This window comes from Trichechus manatus, unplaced genomic scaffold, assembly GCF_000243295.1.
Source record: "Trichechus manatus latirostris isolate Lorelei unplaced genomic scaffold, TriManLat1.0 scaffold00181, whole genome shotgun sequence".
In the NCBI taxonomy this organism is placed as follows: Eukaryota; Metazoa; Chordata; class Mammalia; order Sirenia; family Trichechidae; genus Trichechus; species Trichechus manatus.
The window spans coordinates 773,482-783,330 of record NW_004444117.1 but is presented as its reverse complement, the minus strand read 5'-3'; positions in this window follow the sequence as shown (position 1 = coordinate 783,330).

Here is a 9,849-nt window from a genome sequence, read left to right as displayed (position 1 = left end):
AAAAAAAAAAAAAAAAAACCCTACGAGACAGTTCTACTCTGTTACATGCGGTTGCTGTGAGTCAAAATTTACTCAACAGCACCTAACAACAACAACTGTGCCCATAGCCTTTGTTGTAGGAAAGTTCAAATTTCTTCTGTAAATGGATATGTTGTAAAAATATATGATTAATAAATATCTTATGAGCAGGAAATTTTGTAACTAAATGAGTTTTGAGATGGAAACTAGAGCCCTACTAGGATAGGATATAGGAAAATTAGCTTTTCTGAAAGGTAAAGTAACCATAACTTAAGGACCCCAGAGACTCCAAGGTGCTACAAATGGTAAAGGAACACTGAAGGGAGGCAGGGGATGACCAGAAGGTAACTGAAGGAAATTTCTTCTAATTTTCAAATTTCTTTCTCTGACCCTAGAGACAAATTAGATAAGACTTGTTTGACAAATCAGAACATTGGAATCATAATTTCACCTATATATCGAAAGCCAAAGGGATATAAATCTACATAGGAAAGATCTTGGTAACTCAGATTCCTACAAAACATGAGTGGTTGATTAAGGTCTTGCTTCTTCCAATAATTGTTCAGTACGCCTCGTTTAGCTCTAAGTTTGAGTAAGAAGAATCATGGTAGAGAACAGGTGATTTTCTGGTGACAACTAAATGACCACTCTCATGAAGCTTACACATTCTAGTTGGGAAACACAAGCAATAAAAAAACAAATAAATATTCAATATGTCACATGGTAACAAACACAATGAAGAAAGGAAATGGAAGAGGGAAAGCTAGAGAGAGATGGGGTGCTATTTTATAGTGTGTTCAGGGAAGGCCTCTCTGATATGGGGACATTAGAGCAGAGACTTTAATGAAGTAGGGAGGGTCATGTTCATATTGGAGAAAGATTGTTCCAGTGGAAGAACAATAATAGAAACAACTCTAGGTTAGAAATGGGCATGCATATTCCCGGGACAGTGATGAGGCTGGTATGGCAGTCAGAGAACAGCAGGTTTTCTAGAACCCTGAGGGCTCTGACAAGGACTTCATATTTTATTCTGGTTTAAATGGGAAGCCATTGGAGGAATTACATAATCCAACTCTGACTCGAGGGGAGTGAGAGGTAAATGGGTAAGTCAATTAGAAAACAACTGCAATATTCAAGATGAAAGATGGTGGAAGTTTGAACTGAGGTGGAAGTACATCAGATGGTGAGAAGTGGTCCAATTCTGGATGTATCTCAAAGGTAGATAGCATGATTTGTGGAGAAATTTGTTGTGAGAAAATGAATAGTGAAGTGTCAAGGACAGCTTTGAGGGGGTTGGAAGAATAGCAGTCATAACTGTCTGGGTTCAGAAAGGACACAGTACTTCTGTCTCACATTTCATTGGACAGATCTAGTCACACAGCTACAATACGACTGCAGGGGCCCAGGGACAGGAGAGCACCTAGACATTTGATGAGCAGTAAGTGTTGCTGCTACCAGAGTCTGTGCTCCTTAGTCTTTTTTTGACCCTGTAGATCCATTGCCTGCCCTCCTATCGACTCCCTCCAGACTGCATTACCCTGACTCCCTTGTTTTTTGACTTCCTGTTGGATTGAGTCCATGAGAGGCAAGGAAGCAAGGCAAGAGAGAAAAACGGTTAGAATATGTATGACCCTGCCCATACCAGTCTAGGTCTGAGAAATGGTTGCATTCCTCCACCAAAGGACACAGATCCTGTGGGCAGCCCCTGTCCAATGGCTGCTGTGCTCTCCTTGTTCTGTCCACATCACTCCATCTCCTGACCTTCAGGTTCAGAGGAGGTGGTGTTCCAACTAAGACTAGCTCCTGGATGCTTTATTTTCCTTTGTTGTTTTCTTGGCTCCTCTCCATACTTCTGCATATCATCCCTTTACAATTCTTTAATTAACCTCTGAGTGAGAGTTCTCATTACTGCTGGGACCCTGAGTAAAACAAAGTAGCAAGGAGGACTTAAAACATGGCCAGATGACAGAGTCTTTTTCCAATTTTAACTGCCCTAATACAAAAAATGTAACCACCACATTAAATTAAAAACACACTATTAAACAACCAGTGAGTCAAGAAAGAAATCATATGAGGAATCAGAAATAGTTATTAAAGATGAATGAAAATGGAAGCACAACATACTAAAATCTATGGGATGTCATAAAGGCAGAGCTTACAGTTAAATTTATAGCTCTAAATCTCTACATTAAAAAGGAAGAAAGAGACTTCTGGGAAGATGGTGGCAGGAGCAGGCCTATGCTCCAGACACTCCCACAAGAGCACCAAGAAAAGCAACTAGAAATCTGTACTCAACTCTGTAAGAACTCTGAAAAAGTAGGCAGAGGACTGCAACAATAACCTGCAAATTGAAGCAAGAAAAAGTCAACTTTTTAACAGTAGATAAACCTAAATTTTTACTGTCCTCACTCCTCCCTCTCTTTGCAAAGCAGCCAGACAGCCACAGCAAAGCTGAAGCCAAACCATGGCTAGTATTCACAAAGAAGTCACCAATTTCTGGCTCTGAAGTGAACAGGACATATTTTGTTGGAAGACTATTCAGTGTGTTTATCCTGATTGGTCTGGGAGCTGCCTGAATGATTGAAACTTTAATCTGGCCTGAATTGGAGCTCTCACAGAACAGGGAAGATAGTACGGAGCAAAGACTGAAGGCTGTTCCTGTCTACAAACTTCTTGAAGAAATTAGCACTTTCAAAAGTACCATGTATGTTGGGGGACTGAGAAAGCTAACACAATATAATATTATTCATTCATTTATTTTTGTTTATTGTAGTTTAAGTGAAAGTTTACATTTCAAGTTAGTCTCTTATACAAAAATTTGTACGTACATTGTTATGTGACCTTAATTGCTCTCCCTATACTGTGACAGCACACTCCTCCTTTCCATCCCTGATTTCCCATGTCCATTCAACCAGCTCCTGACCCTCTCTGCCTTCTCATCTCACCTCCTGACAGAAGCTGCCCATTTACTGTCATGTATCTACCTGAGCTAGGAAGCACACTCTTCACAAGTATCATTTTATGTCCCACAGTCCAGTCCAATCTTTGTCTGAGGAGTTGGCCTTGGAAATTGTTTTAGTTCTGGGCTGACAGAGAGCCCAGGGGCCATGCTTTCTGGGTTTCTGCCAATCTCAGTCAGACCATTAAATCTGGTCTTTTTACTAGAATTTGAGTTCTGCACCCCACCTTTCTCCTGCTCCATCAGGGACTCTCTGTTGTAACACAATATAATATTCTAATGTTCCACCTGGAAGAACAAACAGCAACAACAAAAAATCATAGTACATACAAAGAAGCTGGAAATGATAACTCATCAACAAGACAAAGGGAGATAAATTGACTCTATAGACCAATGGATAATTGACAATTAGAAGACTTTAAAACAACAGTATTAAACATGCTCAAAGAACTAAAAGAACTAAAGAAAATTAGAAAAACAATACATGAATAAAATAAACATATAAATTAAGAAATAGACACTAAAAGAAGAACCAAACAGAAATATTGGAGCTGAAAAAATAAATAAAATTAAGAATTCATTAGAAGGACTCAACAGCAGATTTGAGTTGGCAGATGAAAGCATCAGTAAACTAGAGGGTAAGTCAATTGAAATTATTGAGCTTGAAGTGTATATAGATAAAAGGATCAAGAAGCTGAGCAAAGCCTAATGTAACTGTGTGATAACATCAAGGGAACTAAAATATTCATTGTAGGAATCCCAGAGAAGGAGAGAGAGCAAAGGGCAGAAAGGACATTTGAAGAAATAATGACAGAAAACTTTCTAAATATAATGAAGGCATGAGTCTACAAATCTGTAGCTAGTTGTAAGATATAAGTTGGTAGTCATAGTTGCCTTTTTTCTATGACATATTAAATGCTTCTTACTTTCTCCCAGATCTCAGCTGGATGGGGTGCTTTAATTACCAGGATGACCTAAATATTCATCACTGCAAGATCTGAATCTTTAATGGTCTTTATTGAGTTGCTACAGTTTTCTGTTCACTAGGAATATTGCACAAAGGAATAAATACTAAGAAATACCCCTGAAAAAAAAAAACCTTGGGTACTAAACATGGTCTTCCTTATCCCACTGTCAATACAGTGACCTCTGCTCTGCCTATTGGCATGAGGAAGCATTGTCAGCTTCCCATTCATCAAAACAATGACTGACTTCCCTGGATGACACATTCTTTCCTTGGGCACTAAGACATCCACAGGGACAGGAAACAGTGGCTCATTTGATGAAATAGTGACAGGAGCCACTGCCAATTCCACCCGTTGACCTCAAGACACAAGTATTTTAGCTATGAGGAAGGATAGCCCCATAAATTGGCCAAACCCCAATCTCACTGGCTTTTGTGTATACTGATATAGTAATTGTTCCTTTAGTAGGCTACTCCACATTTCATCAAACTAGCTCCTTCCATGTACATGTTACCACCAGTGAAATCCATAGAAGTTAATTCATTCAGTTCAGAGCCAAAGATTTCCTTTGCTGTAAAATCTGATCTCTGCTTGAAGGTGATATTGTGTGAAATATATTGGTGCTAGATAAATCATCCTGTAAGTCCATGAATAGGGTATTGTCGGAAGTACTTTGGTCAGAGAAAACACACTTGTACCCAAAACTTGAAAACAAATTCCTGGCCACTTCTTGATAAAAAGAGATTCAATGTAATCAACCTTCCAACAGATGGCTGGCAGGTTTCCCCAAGAAAGAATGCCATATAAGAGGCTTGGTATTGTCTTCCACTGTTGGCAAGTTGAGTACTCAGCAGTGACTGCAGCCAGATCAGCTTTGGTGTTTGGAAGTACGCACTTCCGAGCCTACGCATAGCCTCCATCCCTGTCTTCATGACTACTTTGAATGTGAGCCCATTGAGTAAACACTAGGTTATCTGGGGATAGAAGCTGACCAATGTCAACAGGATAAGTCATCTGACAGCATAATTATTTAGGCCTCCTCCACAGCAGATGCCCTCCGATGGGTATTTACAATGCACATTAAATATCTTTACACTATGCCCATTTCAAGAAATCCATCCAACTACCTCTTCCCCCAGGTGTCCTTGTGACCAATCTTCTAAATATGCTCTTTCCAAAACTCTGGCCAGACTATCCAGGATAGATCCATACTTTGGGACATCTCTATCTCCACATAAAGTATGAATATTTATTTCTTTTTCTTCGCTGTATCTTTCAGGTCTTCTGAAGACTGAGGGCAGAGTGAAGAAGCCATCCACTTTTGGTTGGTCCCAGTTTTTCATGGAGATCCATCTGTGATTTTTCCTTCTCAGTTAACCAGTCACTGTGAATTTCCCATAGGTGTTGGTTGAAAGAGTGGCAGTGAAACAGGAGGACTAAGTACCACAGGAGTCTGAGACAATTGCTCACTCAGTTTAATAACATCTTTTAGAACATTCAAATTCAGACCCATATATAGAGAATGATAATATACATTATAATTATAACTTGGATACATTGGACAGTGAAATAATACACTAAAAATAATTAAAATAATAATTCAAGAAATATTTATTTACTGACCAACAGCTTGTTTTTATGACACTGAATTACTTATAGTTCTATTAAAATTATTTTCAAAAAAATTCTTTCTAAAAATAACAAAAACATATATGCATGTATTAAAGCAAAATTAAATAAAATCATTATGTTGATTGCCTAAAGTTTAAAAAATAAAATGTAAACAAAATTATTATTTTTGGTAGGCATTTACATTCTTTAATCAGTTTCTTAGTCATACATGTCTCTAACACAATAATATTGATAGTTTTCTGAAGATGTATTATCTCAATTTGGTCTTATTATCTTTAACTTTTCATAGAATTTCCTGAAATCTTTGTCAAAATTGCATGTTATGATTAATGAGCTTAAAATTATTGATACCTTCAAGTGACTCTTCTTTAAAGGTCATGAGTTTTTTTTACTAGGGAAAAACTCTGTAGGTGCCAAGTTACCTGGTAAGCTCAAAACAAATTCTCAGTGGAGGTTATTGTCTATTCTTTTTTTATAATTAAAATATATATTTCTATAATTTGCCAAAATTTTGTCATAACATTTTATGTAAAATTTTACACAGTTTGACAAAAAATGGTCAGTACAATATTTTTAAAGTTACCGTCTTTTTGCCTCTTTCAGAGTGCCTTATGCAACGAAGCTTTACACAAGACAAACTTACCGCGTAAGTTGTCTCTGCGATTCTTTTTAATGTTTTGCCACATTAAAATGCTGCAAAATCAAATTTGGTCTTCTCAATTTTATTCCATGTTATTACAAATATACATGTATCTAATTAAAAACAGGAGTTCCATCATAAAATTTTTCCCATATGTTGAGATACCCCAGATCATAATTGTAGAATTTTGAATTTAAATCTAATGTACCATCTGAACCCTCTTCATTTAATTAACTCTTCCCTTGATTTGGTAGCAAAATTTTTCATTGTCTTCCTGTTTGCATGCTTTGTTTTTAATAATTACAGTTCACTCAGGGCTTCAAAAGCTGAAGATTTTTGTCCTTCCATTTGTTGAATAAGGTTTCCAAATCTTTTTTTTTTTTTCAATGCAACAAAAATGTAAAGACTCTTAACCACACTCACCCAAATTCTGTGTGTTTGGGCTCCATCTACCTGGGATACTGCTACCCCAAATACAACCGCCTCCCTCATCTCCTTGAGATCTCTATCTCTTCAAATACCACTATGGCACTGAAGCTGTCTCTAAACAACCTAACACAAAGAACAGTCTGCCCCCTGAGGCACTCCAGGTTACCTTTTCCTTTTTCATTTTTCTTCATAGCACTTATATGACACGTTGCATATTTTTATTGTGTGTGTATGTTTGTTCATTTCTACAATGCTAAGCATCTGGAGGGCAGGCATGTTTCTATTTTGGTCACTGGTGTATTCCCAGAGCCTAGAAGAATGCTTGTCACACAGGATGTGCTCAATAAGTATTAGCTGAATGAAAGAAAACATGAATGAATAGAAATGATCATCTATTAATACACATACGCTAACTCATTCATCTTTAGAGCTATGTAGAATTCCATTGTTAGCATCAAATTTGTGTTTTTTGGGTTTTTTTTAGTTTGATTTTTTTTTTTCTGGTGAGAATCGACACACCAAAAAATATACCTTTTTTTAAATTGTGATTTAGGTGACAGTTTACAGAGCAAATTAGTTTCTCATTAAACAGTTAATACACATTTGTTTTGTGATATTAGTTGCCAAAGAAGAGATGTGTCAACACTCTCCCCTTCTCTACCCAAGGTCCCTGTTTCCATTTGTTCAGTTCTCCTGTCCCTTCCTGCCTTCTCGTCTTTGCTTTTGGGCCGGTGTCCCTATTAGTCTCTTACACGTGATTGAACTATGAAGCATGTCCCTCATGCATGTTATTGTTGGCCCTATAGACCTGTCTAATCATTGCCGGAAGAGTGAACCCCAGGAGTGACTTCAGTACTGAGTTAAAAAGGTGTCTGCAGGCCATACTCTCAGAATTTTTCCAGTCTCTGTCAGACCAGCAAGCCTGGTCTTCTGTGTGCGTGTGTGTGTGTGTGTGTGTGTGTGTGTGTGTGTGTGTGAATTTGAATTTTGTTCTACATATTTCTCCCACTCTGTCTGGGACCCTTTATTGTGATCCCTGCCAGAGCAGTCAGTGGTGGTAACCAGGCACAGTCTAGTTGTTCTGGGCTCAATTTGGTGGAGGTTGTGGTTTAGTTTCAGGATCTTATGTTATCATAGAAAGACCTTCCACTTTCAAATAGTATAAACAAACTTGTCAGTGCTTGCTTCCTGTCCATTTACAGAATAGATTTTTCTGTTTAGAGTTTGATCCCTCTGGAAATAATTTTAGCATAAAGTGTGAGTAAATGATCAAACCTTTCTTATCCAGTCAAGCATCTGGTATTCCATTTGGTATAACTGGCCTAGTATTTTCTTTATGGGAATACTTTAACCTATTAATTCAATTTATTAAATAACTATAGATTATTCATGTTTTCTATTTTTTAGTTGCTTTTGGTTAGTTTTATGTATATAAGTATATATATTAAGTGGTACATTTCATAAAGTTTGTAAAGTTTATAAGAAATTAATATCTTATTGTTGTTTTTAATCTTTATTTTGTCTATACTTCTGCCCTCTTTTTTATCTCTAATTTTTTTTTGTGTGTGTATGTGTGTCTCCTCTTTTTTCTTTGATCAATTGCCTGAAGTTTGTCAATTTTAACAATATCTTTAAAAAAATTTAGCTTTATCATCCTCTCCATTGTATCTTTAATTTTATTAATATCTTCTCTTATCTACAAAAATTCTTTTATTTTCTAAATTTATTCCATTTCTTACCTTCTTAACTTCTTAAAATTTAAGCTTACTCATCTCATTTAAACATGAGTAACAGAAATATACTTAAATCAAAACTTATACAAATGTATTATGATAGAATAAAGGACAATGAACAAAGTAATATGCCAATAGAAAAATAAAAGCAAGCCAGAAAAATATGGCTACAGAGCAGAAGAAACTGTAACCAAATGCATAAAATGAGCTTAAATGTGAGAAATTTATGAAAGAGTAGAAATCAGAATTTGAAAAAAAAACAGAAAAGTGTAGAAGGCAAAGAATAATTTAACAGGTATATAATTAGTTTTAATAAAGAAGACAAAGCCTTGGAATAGTATAAATAAACATTGGTGTACATATGTCTGTTCCATTGCTGCCCTCAAATCCCTTGGGTATATACCTAGGAGTGGGATTGTTGGGTCATACTGCATTCTATTTTTAGTTTTTTTTGGAACCACTACACTGTTTTCCACAACAGTTGTACCATTTTGCTTTCCCATCAACAAAGGGTAAGGTTTCCAATTTGCCTGCATCCTTGTCAACATTTGTTACTTTCTGTTATTTTAATCTTAGCCATCCTTGTGGGAATGAAGTGGTATCTCATTGTGGAGCCTCTAGGTGGACTGAAACTTCCAACCTTTCACTTTGCTTCTGAGTGTCTTAACTGTTTGCACCACTAGAGTGGCTAAAATTAAAAAGATGGACTACTTACTATTGATGAGGATGTGAAGAAACTGAAACTCTCATTTATTGTTTGTTTTATTATAAAATGTTGCAAACATTTTCAAAAACAGCTTGATTCTTAAGAAAGTTAATTACACTTACCATATGGCCTTTTAGTTGTATTTCTAGATATTTATCCAAGAGAAATGAAAACATATGTCCATGCAAAGACTTGTACACGAATGTTTATAGATGGTTTATTAATAATGTTGAAAAATAGGAGCAACCTAGTGTCCATAAACAGATAAATGGAATACTAGTCAGCCAAAAACATAAATAATAATAAACTACTAATACCCACAATCCACCTGTCTATCAGTTCATTGCACAGTGGTGGCTTACATGTTGCTATGATGTTGGAAACTATACCAAAGGTATTTCAAACATGAGTAGGATCACCCATGGTAGACAGGTTTCAGCTAAACTTCCAGATTAAGACAGACTAGGAAGAAAGGCCTGGTGATCTACTTCTGAAAATTAGTCAATGAAAACCTTATGGATCATAACAGAACATTGTCCAACTCACTTGCTTTGGACACATCATGAGGATGGATAAATCATTTTTGCTGAAATAGAGAGCCAACAAGGGTGTGGGAGATCTTCAGTGAGATGCTTTGGTGTAATAGGCACATGATGGACTTGAACATGCTGGAGATTGTGAGGATGACGCAGGACCAGGCAATGTTTTGTTCTGTTGTACATAAGGTTGCTATGAGTCAGAGTTGACTCAGTGGCAGGTAACAACAA